Source organism: Dermacentor variabilis, chromosome 5, assembly GCF_050947875.1.
Source record: "Dermacentor variabilis isolate Ectoservices chromosome 5, ASM5094787v1, whole genome shotgun sequence".
NCBI lineage: Eukaryota > Metazoa > Arthropoda > Arachnida > Ixodida > Ixodidae > Dermacentor > Dermacentor variabilis.
In genome coordinates this window covers 2066128-2076439 of record NC_134572.1, presented here as the reverse complement: position 1 = coordinate 2076439, position 10312 = coordinate 2066128, and the positions used below count along the sequence as shown (strand labels likewise).

The following is a 10312-nucleotide window of genomic DNA, read 5'->3' as shown; positions in this document are numbered from 1 at the left end:
TGCAGTTCGCTGCAGGGTCGTAGCGGAAAATTGACAATTCTGCAAGTTCCCAACTTCTTCAGTTCAGTTCAGTTCAGTTTTATTCCTTAAAGGCCCCCATTTCAGGGGTGTTACATAAGGGGTGGGATTACATTTGTAGTGAGGAAAACTGACAGCGATGGTGATTTAACATTGAAGGTGATCTGTTACGCGTTCTTGAAAAGCAGGTGTTGAAGCGATGGCGACGATGTCATGGGGTAGGCCGTTCCAGTCCGTGGCTGCTCGAAGAAATAACGAAGCTGAAAACGTAGTAGTACGTGATAGTGGGCGGGCAACTTGAAGGGGATGACTAGTGCGGTGAGATATGCGTGATGCGGCGGCGATATACGGTGCTTGATTGAGAGGAGAATAAAAGAATTTGTGATAAAGGGTGAGGCTAGCAATGCGACGACAAAAAGAGAGGGGTGACAGTCCGGATGTAGCTTTCAAGGATGAAACACTGACGTCATATGAGTATGAGGAATGAATGAATCGGGCAGCACGATTCTGCACAGCTTCCAATGCGGTGATTAGATATGCTTGATGTGGGCTCCAGATGGGGGATGCATATTCTAATTTGGGTCTTATAAGTGATTTATACGCGAGTAATTTAACACGTGGTGGGGCAAGACGAAGGTGACGTTTTAGAAAACCGAGTGTTTTGTTTGGTGCTGAAATGATGTTACCGATATGAACCTGCCATGATAGATTAGAAGAGAGGGTGACTCCTAGATATTTATATGATTGTACTTGCTCAATCTGTGTGTTAGACATTAAATAATGAAAGAGATATGGATTGTGACGACGAGTGAAGGACATGAGTTTACATTTACTAGGATTGAGGGACATTAGCCAGTTATTACACCAATTTAGTACGTTGTTAAGCTCTGCCTGAAGAGTGTATTGATCGTGACAGTTATTAATGGTGCGGTAAATAACACAATCATCTGCGAAAATTCGAATACTACAGGAAACATGCAGGGGCAAGTCGTTAATATATATTAAGAATAGGAGGGGACCAAGGACAGAACCTTGTGGGACGCCTGAAGTAACCAGGAGAGATGTAGACAGATGGCCGTTAAGATAGACTGACTGAGAACGGTTAGTTAGGAATTCTTCAATCCATTTGAGAATATTAGGGGGTAGGTTCAGCTTTGAGAGTTTTAGTAATAGCCGGCGGTGGGGAACCTTGTCAAAAGCTTTAGCGAAATCAAGAAAGATGGTGTCGGTCTGCATATTACGGTCTAGATTAGTGTGCAAGTCGTGAAGTAAAAGCGCTAGTTGGGTTTCGCAAGAGAGGCCCTTACGAAACTCATGTTTTGAAGGGTGAAAAAAAATGGTTTTGGTCCAAGAAGTTTACGATTTGTGAGTAGATGACATGTTCCATGATTTTACAAGGCACACTAGTCAATGAAATGGGGCGGTAATTCAAGGGCGAGTCTCTGTTACCTGATTTGTAGACTGGAACGACCTTCCCCGTTTTCCAGTCAAGAGGCGAAATTCCTGAGGAGAGTGACTGTGAGAAAATGAGACATAAATATGATGCACAAATTGATTCCACATTTTTCAATAGTTTTGAATTAATCAGGTCCATACCAGCTGATGATGAAAGTTTCATATTATGAATTATGGATGAAATGCCTTCTTCGACGAACGTGACTGCCGGCATGGGGGTTTCTAAGTTGAAGGGTGGTAATTGTGAAGATGCGTCGAGTTCGGTAGTGAACACAGATGTGAATGCATGGTTAAATATTTCTGCGCAGTCATGGTCAGTCATCGCTTCATTTGAATAATTCGTCAGTTTAATATCGGGAGGACGTGTTGGGTTTAAAACCTGCCAGAATTGCTTGGGGTTTCTTATAAGTAAGTTTGGTAAGTCATTGTGATAAAATGAGTACTTGGCGTTACGAACAGAAAGTAGGTATGATTTTTCGGCCTCGAAGTATTTTCCCCATGCGGCAGGCGTGTCGTTTAGTTTGGCGGTACGAAACAATCGTTTCTTTTTGTTTTCGAGTCGTTTTAAGTGTTGGGTAAACCATGGTTTATTGCGATTAGTATGAAAGGTAATCCTTGGTACGAACATATTAGTGAGATAATTTAATTTGTTCTTGAATATCAGCCAGTTTTCATGAATTGAGCGAGTGTGAAATGCGGATACGTATTCAGGAAAAAAGGTGTTAAGTTCTTCAGTTATTGCATTATAGTTACCCTTATCGTAGAGTTGTATCGTTTTATCGGATGTCTGTTTTTGAGTTGAGGTAAATGAGAATAAAGCATGCATGACTTTGTGATCGCTGATTTCAGGAAGGTAACTGATGGATGATACATTCTCGGGGCTGCTTGTTAGTATCAGGTCGAGCGTGTTTGCTGATTCTCGTGAGACACGGGTTGGTTGGGAAATTAATTGAGTGAGGTTAAAATTTAAACAGACATCGATGAAGTTCTTCGCCTCTGCATGACACGTTATTGTGGAACTAGCTATGTTCTGCCAATCAATATCCGGGTAATTAAAATCACCAAAAAGAACAATGCGGGCATTTGGATATGTGAAAACAAGTTTATGAAGGATGTTGTTCAGATGACGTGGGAAGTCTGGATTAGTCTGGGGGGCCTGTAGCAAACGCCAAGCAGAACTATTACGGGGGGAGCGCGACAGATGAGCCATATGGCTTCAATGTCGGATGCGACGTCAACAACAGAGCATGATATGCCTCGATGAATGGCAACGAGAACACCGCCCCCCCGTTTGCCTTTTCGATCTTTTCGATACCCTTCGAAGTTGGGTAAATCGGCCAAACTTTCCGTATCCGTTACGTCACTATTCAGCCAAATTTCTGTTAGTATTAGTATGTTGCTCCCGGATGGCGACATGATGTTTGATATGAGTTCGCGCTTTGGAAGAAGACTACGGATGTTAGTGAATATTATCGAAAACGAGAGAACATTGTGCGGTGGAGCGGGTAGACGATTTGTTAAAGTTTTGTGGCGGGGCAATTGCTATGCTATTTTCTTAACGGCTTGGGATGATGCGTCAAATACATAGCGTTTTGAGCCAATGTGCAGGGTTTTGAAGCGCAAGGAGTACTTGTTAGAATTGGCTTTGGCAAACACTAGTAACTGTTTACGCGCGTGTCGAACGGTGCGGGAGAAGTCCTCTCCAATACTGTAGTTTGTGTCTTTCAATTTACGGCCATTTGATAACAGTGCGTCTTTGGTTTTATGAGATAGGAATTTTACGATTACGGGACGAATTCGGTCGGCTGAATGATTTCCGAGGCGATGCGCTCTTTCAATGTCGTTAGGTTCCAAGGTTATATCAAGATTTTTACGGCAAACATCAATGACTAGTTTTTCTGACTCAGCCCACGTTTCAGCGCTAGAAGGGTCAGGGATGCCATAGAAAATAAGGTTATTCCGACGTGATTAGTTTTCCGCGTCATCCAGGCGTGTTTCTAGTTCTTTAATCTTTTTAGCTTGGTCGATTGTGGTTGACTGCATTCTTTCAATATCGTTTCTGAGGTGAAGAAGTGTTTGGTAATGCGTTTCGAGATCGGCCATTCGTTTGTCTAGGCTTGCTATGGTTTGGTCTGTTGTGTTCAGCTGTGTTTTGAGGCCCTGTATTTCCGTAATCAACAGGGTCTGTCCCGCGTTTAGCTTCTGTAGTTCAGCGAATACAGCAGCGTTGCCCTCAGGACCAGGGTTAGTCTCAACGTCACCTGATAGCATGAGCAAGGAATGAATTACGTGAGCACACTCAACGGCAATGGTAACACAGCAGTGTGGGCTCGGAAACTGCACCAAAATATAATTACTGGATTTTTTAGCGAAGAGGGCATACGATGTACTGACCTGCATCGCAAAGGTAAGCGGATTAGGTGGCTGCGCTGTGGTGCAGTCACTGAGCCCACGAAGCGGTGTCAGCGGGTGAAGCTATTTTATACATGTTGGCATTGTTGCTGATGTCGATGTGGCCATCCATGGTACTGTGATTTCCGGTGTGTGCAGCTCCTCTGGCGGCACATCCAGTAGGGACGAGCACCCGCCGGGCGGTGGATGGCAGGAGCCAGGGTCATCTCCAGTGTACGGCAGTGCGCACACCGATGACGCCCCCGTAGACAGGCCTGCCAGGGACGGCAGCAGCAGGCTGGCAAATGCCAGGACGGTCGTCTGCATCGCACAGGTAAGCGGATTAGGCGGCTGCGCTGTGGTGCAGTCACCGAGCCCACCGTATCTCTAGTGCTGCTGTTATAGCCTGCTTAGGTATGTCATGCACGTGTACCTTGTTAAGTGGCCTGATCGAGAGCGCAAAATGAGGTCGACTTACCCGCTCGAGGCGAAGCTGTTCGGGCTTGACTTTTCTGTTTGGTTTCCGCTTGCTGAAAAAGATTATGATGATGATGATGATGATGATGATGACGACGATGATCCTTGATGAGTTGGGCGCTTACCCACTCGCGGGGATTGGCCAAGAGTCAGGCAGATTTTGCTTATGTGTTCAGAAAATGGAGGTCAAAATCTATAATTTTATTACATGAATTTAGGCGAGGAAAAATCGAAAGGGTTCAGTAGACTCATGCTATGAAGATGAAAAAAAATAATTATCTATAATATATAAATTAGGCAATAGAGGAGGAATGAAAAGAATACCACTGTCATCAATGAAGCAGGTTTGATTCAATAATAAATTTTTCTAGGGCGAAGCACGCATTCCTGTGTGAGTGCCCAAGCACAGACGCTCCGAAAGGCAGTAGTACCAGAGTGTTCAATGGCAGGCCAAGCTGTCGCACTGTAATTTCTAATGTCAGTTTCCTCATGGAGGAGAAACGCCGGCATTCCAGTAAGTAGGGCTCAATCGTCTCTAATGCATTGCAAAAATGGCACAATGGGGATATTTCCAGACCAGATCGGTGCATGTAAAAATTTAGAGGTGGGACTCGACAACGTAATCTCGTTAATGTAGCTTCCGTTTGTCTTGTTTTGCAAAACTTCCTGCTCCAAGGGAATTGTAAGTGGTGTAGTTCCAAGAATGATTTAAGGTTTGATTGTGATGTTAAAAGGAAGTATCTTCTGAACCTGGCGGACGTGATGAAACCCATCGTTGGAAGAAGGGGAAGCACTGGGCCACTGATAGAAACCTTGGCCAAGCTGCCTGCCACCTCATTCATAAATATGCCTTTGTCCCCAGGTACCGATATTAATCGTAAACTTCTCAAATGACTTGGAGCCAGTGAGTACAAAGTTTTCAATATGTGCGACTCGCCGGGAGCAGTAAGTGAGATGCACAGCGACAAAGAATATGTGATTATTACCGCGGTTGTCCTGGAAGATTGTAGCTTTCGTAAAGCTAGGATAACAGCTAGGAATTCCGCTAGGTATATTGGATTGAAGTCGCGAAGCCGACTAGAAAAAGACCAGTCCAATGATGATGAAAAAATTCCAACTCCTGCCTTTTCTTCACTCTGCGAAGCATCCGTTGCTATAATTACGTTAGTGTGCAGTTGATTCAAGTGATCCTGGAGTAAGCCGTTAAGAATATGCGAGGGAAGCTGCTTTGCATTATTTGGATATAGGTCATCATAAGTAATAACTAGTAAATTTGAGATGCTGCTGAATAAGGACCATCCGTTGTCCTCCTCGTTGTCTTCATCGTTGCTATCGTCGTTGTCGTCCTCGCTATCATCCTGACTATCCATTTGGTCGTTCACTTGCGACTCCCTTCTTCTGGCCTCTTCCATCGAGGGACGCGCCACGGCGTCTTCGGCTGCCGCTCGGCGTTCACTCGGCGTTTCCACGCTCTCAGCGCGCTTCGCTCGTCGCGTTGTCTGCATTTTGGAGGGGCTATTCAACCTTTCGGCGTCTCTAAGCTGAGGTGAGCATGGTGTTCCCGCGCTGGGTCCACTCGAGTGCGAATGTTGCTGTGGTGGCGACATGATGTCGTGCTCACCTGGCCGGCCTCACCGAGGCCGCACTCAGGCTAGGCCCAGGCGTGGTTAGGCTTAGGTCAGCGGGTCGCCGTCGAAAACGTCCTTATAGCCCGAAAAAACGTCAATTGGAGCTGTGAAAAAGCACACCACACTCACAGACAGTACTCACAGTGTCGTTGTTCAGTGATTTACCACGCTGAATGATAGTTCCACACAAGCTTAAAAGAAAACATCAAAGAGCCAAAGTGGGACACGTCTTCACACTCTGGCGATCGCAGCGCCTCCCCCCCCCCCCCCCCCTATGGAAGAAGAAAATATTCTTTCTTTACTATCCGTTTCTTTATTTATTTTATTTATTTACAAATACTGCAGCCCAGAAGGGCTATTGCAGGAGTGGGTGAATACAAAATGTGAGAAAGAAAACCACTATACAAAAGAAGCAAATGTGAGTAACACGACTAAGGGGAGCATTCAATGGCATCCCCAAATTCTCTATGTGGTAAAGAACGGATGGAACCAGGCAGGTCATTCCAGAGTTCAATTGTCCGAGGAAAAAAACTGTATTTAAAAGTGTTGGTGCGAGCAAAAAAGACGGATAAGTTTAAGTCATTGCTGTTTCTCGTGATTAGGGGCTTTGCACGGGTCAGATATGTGTTAGGGGAAGCATAATGTGGAGAGTAAAATAGAGAGTGTAGAAGTTTCAGAGAATTAATGTGACGACGGTGGGAAAGAGGCGTTAAACCAAGCATATTCAGATGAGATGACGGTGAAAACATTCTATCATAACGGCGGTATATGAAACGAACCGCCTTTTTCTGAACAGATTCAATTTTGTGGATGTCCGAAATTTTGTAAGGGTTCCATATGGTAGACGCATATTCAAAAATAGGTCTTACAAGTGTTTTGTATGTAATGAGTTTTGTTTCTTTGGGGGCAGCACGTAGAGTTCGGGTTAGGCAACCAAGTTTTTTTAGTTCTTTGTTGCAAGTTGTTAGAATATGTTCTGACCAGGATAATCTTGGAGTGAAAAGGAGGCCTAACTACTTATATTCATATGCGCGCTGCAGAAAAGTGGATTTATAGGAGTAATTGAAATATGAGCAATTAGCATGCTTGTGAAAGGACATGGCGACTGTTTTCTTGAAGTTAATGTTCATTTGCCAGAGTTCGCACCATCCACCAAATTTATAAAAGATTGATTCAGAGTGTTACGACCGTTAGGGGAAGAAATGACATTGTAGAGAACGCAGTCGTCAGCGTAAAGCCGAATTTTTGCTGAAACAGAGATTGGAATGTCGTTAATATAAAGCAAAAAAAGCAATGGCCCTAAAATAGAACCTTGGGGCACACCGGAAGATACTGATGCGTCAGGCGAGTTGAATGAACTAAAAGAAACATGCTGTGAACGATCATAAAGAAAACTACGGATCCAGTAAACGAGAAGAGGGTTATTAAGGATAAAGCTTAGTTTATGTAATTGTTTAGGATGTGGTACAGTATCAAATGCTTGGGAGAAATCAATGAAGAGTGCATCTAATTGATTACCTAAATCAAGAGCAAAAGCGATGTCATGTGTAAATTCAGTTAATTGGGTCACTGTGCTAAAACCACTACGAAATCCATGCTGAGCGCTGCACAAAATGTTATTAGACTCGAGAAAAGTGATAATCTGTTTATAAATTATGTGTTCAAGGAGTTTGCATGCATGAGAAGTTAACGAAATGGGTCTATAATTTAGAAGAGATTGTTTCTGCCCAGATTTGAACAATGGAATGACTCTAGCCCGTTTCCATGAACAAGGAACTGTACAAGTAGATACAGATTTCTCAAAAATCAATGTGAGGTATTGACACGTCCAAAGCGCATAACGATGAAGGAACACATTGTTGACATTGTCTAGACTGCAGCCTTTTTTGGTGTCAAGATTTAAAATAAAGTTCAGGACTCCTTGCTTACATATTGTAACATTGTTAATTGCACAGGACATGTTAGTTGTCGTGGAGTAGGGAGGAATTACGCCATTGTCCTGTGTGAATACAGACTGAAAATATTCATTGAATGCTTTAGCAATAGGTCCAGGATCGCTTATTTCGGAATCATCTAATAGAAATGTCTGGGTGGTGTTCTTCATTGGCGAAATTGAGCTCCCAAATTTTCGTGGGTTATCTTTAATTAAATTAGATAGAGTGAACTGATAATAAAAGTTCTTAGCTGCGTCCATTTTTTCACGGAGTTCTTCCTTCATAAAGCGGAACTGGTCATTTGTTTCGGCATTGATGTGGCGCTTCCGACGTGCTCTGGCTACTCGACGCTTTTAATGCAGTATTTCCCTTGTCATCCAAGGAAGGTCTAGATTTTTCTTTTTTGTTTTTAATGGCACATAGCGCTCTATGCAAGTATGAACAATGTTTTCAAAATGGGATACTATAGTATTGATATCACTGGTAGTGCATAATTGGGAGAATATGTCGAATGAAATGCTTAATGTATCAAGTATGGACGTATCATCTGCATGATTATAATCGTAAAAACTGGTATATTCATAGTGGCGCCTTGAAACTGAAAGATTATTAGTAGTAATAACAGCTTTGTGATCGGAAATACCGTCCGTAATCTCACACTGAAAGCCACTTGTAAAGAGCGGTGCACTTAGGAAAATCAAATCTAGTATGGAGGACTCTCTAGTTGGGTTAGATACAATTTGTTTCAATCCGAGGGATAGTGGAAATTCAAGCAACTCTCTAGAAAGAGGGACGTTATCACCAGTTATCGATAATGAAGCCCACGAAACGTTAGGTACATTGAAGTCCCCCATGCAGATTAAACTTGAAGAGCCAGAACCGTGCTCTTGGACTAACGCGTTAACGATCATTATTTCATTTGAGGTATGTCTGGGAGGTCGATAAAACACACCAATGATTACATTTGTTTTATTAATGTGAACCTTACACCAGATCGTCTCGATTTCAAGTGGGGATTGTAGTACAGAAAACTTTAGGTCAGAGCGCAAAAACAAGGCAACGCCTCCGCCTCTGCCCGCATTCCTGTCTACTCTTATGACGTTATATCCTGGGGGAGTTACTTCGCAGTCAAGGATGTCGCTATGCAACCAGGTCTCAGTAACACCGATAACATGTGGGGAATGTGATGCCACCAAAGAGGAAAAGCTTGAAGATTTGTTAGATAGGCTTCTTGCATTAAGATTTAATATACGAAGTTTATCGTACTTGTCATTGTTAAGTCAAGGAATGTTCCCCTGGGAGAGCGGTAAATGATGGAGAGTGGTGCGGTCAGGAGCTTTTACAAGAGAGTTGGAAACAACATCCCAATTGTAGAGCTGATTATCAAGAAACGCATGGTCGTACCTGAGGTGTACCACTGAACCATTGTTACGGAATTGTGCTGTAGCGTCCCATAGTTTTTTACGGATGGATCGTACGTTTGAAGAAAAATCTTCAGATAAGCGCCACTGAGACCCTTTTAGCTTATAGCCATTCTTTAGAGCACTAATCTTTTCGCGAAAATCTGGGAGCTTATGTGGGAGCTTAAATCTGATGTGGGAGCTTATATAATGATGGGGCGAGGTCTCCCACCTCTAGGTCTACCAAACCTATGCAATCGCTCAATTCGAGGAAAATCAAGCTTTAGTACGTCAGTAAAAAAGTTCTTAACTTGCGATTGCAGCGATTCATTAGTGTCATGCTCAGATTCTGTTAGACCATAAAGAATAAGGTTGTTGCGACGCGAGCGATTTTCTAAATCATCGTTTTGGGAAGAAAGTGTGTTAATAGTGGATGACATTTTCCGAATTTGGCTCTGTAGGTTATCGTAGTGTGCTGTGCTAAACGTGGGTGCCTCCTGCTCAAGATCAACTATGCGTTTTTCAATTGCCTCAAATCGAGCGTCGATAGATTTTCGCATGTCGGCTATATCCTTTGTTATCTTATTTTCCCCTCCAAGAAGCTGAGCGAACATGTCGGATATCATAGAGCCAGAATCATCTGTTTGAGTGGCGGAGCGTTTTGTAGGGCCCGCGTTTGTTTCTATATCGCCACTCAGTAGGAGGCTGCTCATGCAGTAAACAAGATCAGCACATACAGAAATATATGCAGAAAGACATTCGTGTGGGCAAGGCATCAGCAATAAGAAATCCGTTATCGCGCTGGCTAGAGTATTCTTAATTCTTCACCCTCTACTTATGCTACGATCGCGTTCCTAGAAATCAAGATTGCAGGCGCGACTTAGTCCTGGGCACCACTTGTTCGTACGCTAATAGCACACGTTTTCAGAGTAAGGTTTCCGCACTCTGAATAAACACAGCGGAGCCGTACGGCTGTCATGACTCCAGTGTTTGTCTCCTTGCCTTCGGC

At 43.5% G+C, this 10312-nt stretch overlaps 1 pseudogene; it reads right to left on the bottom strand.

Annotated features, from left to right (window-relative positions):
* Positions 1-3015: 3015 nt before the first annotated feature.
* Positions 3016-3873, bottom strand: LOC142581779 (uncharacterized; annotated as a pseudogene).
* Between the last annotated feature and the right edge of the window lie 6439 nt (positions 3874-10312).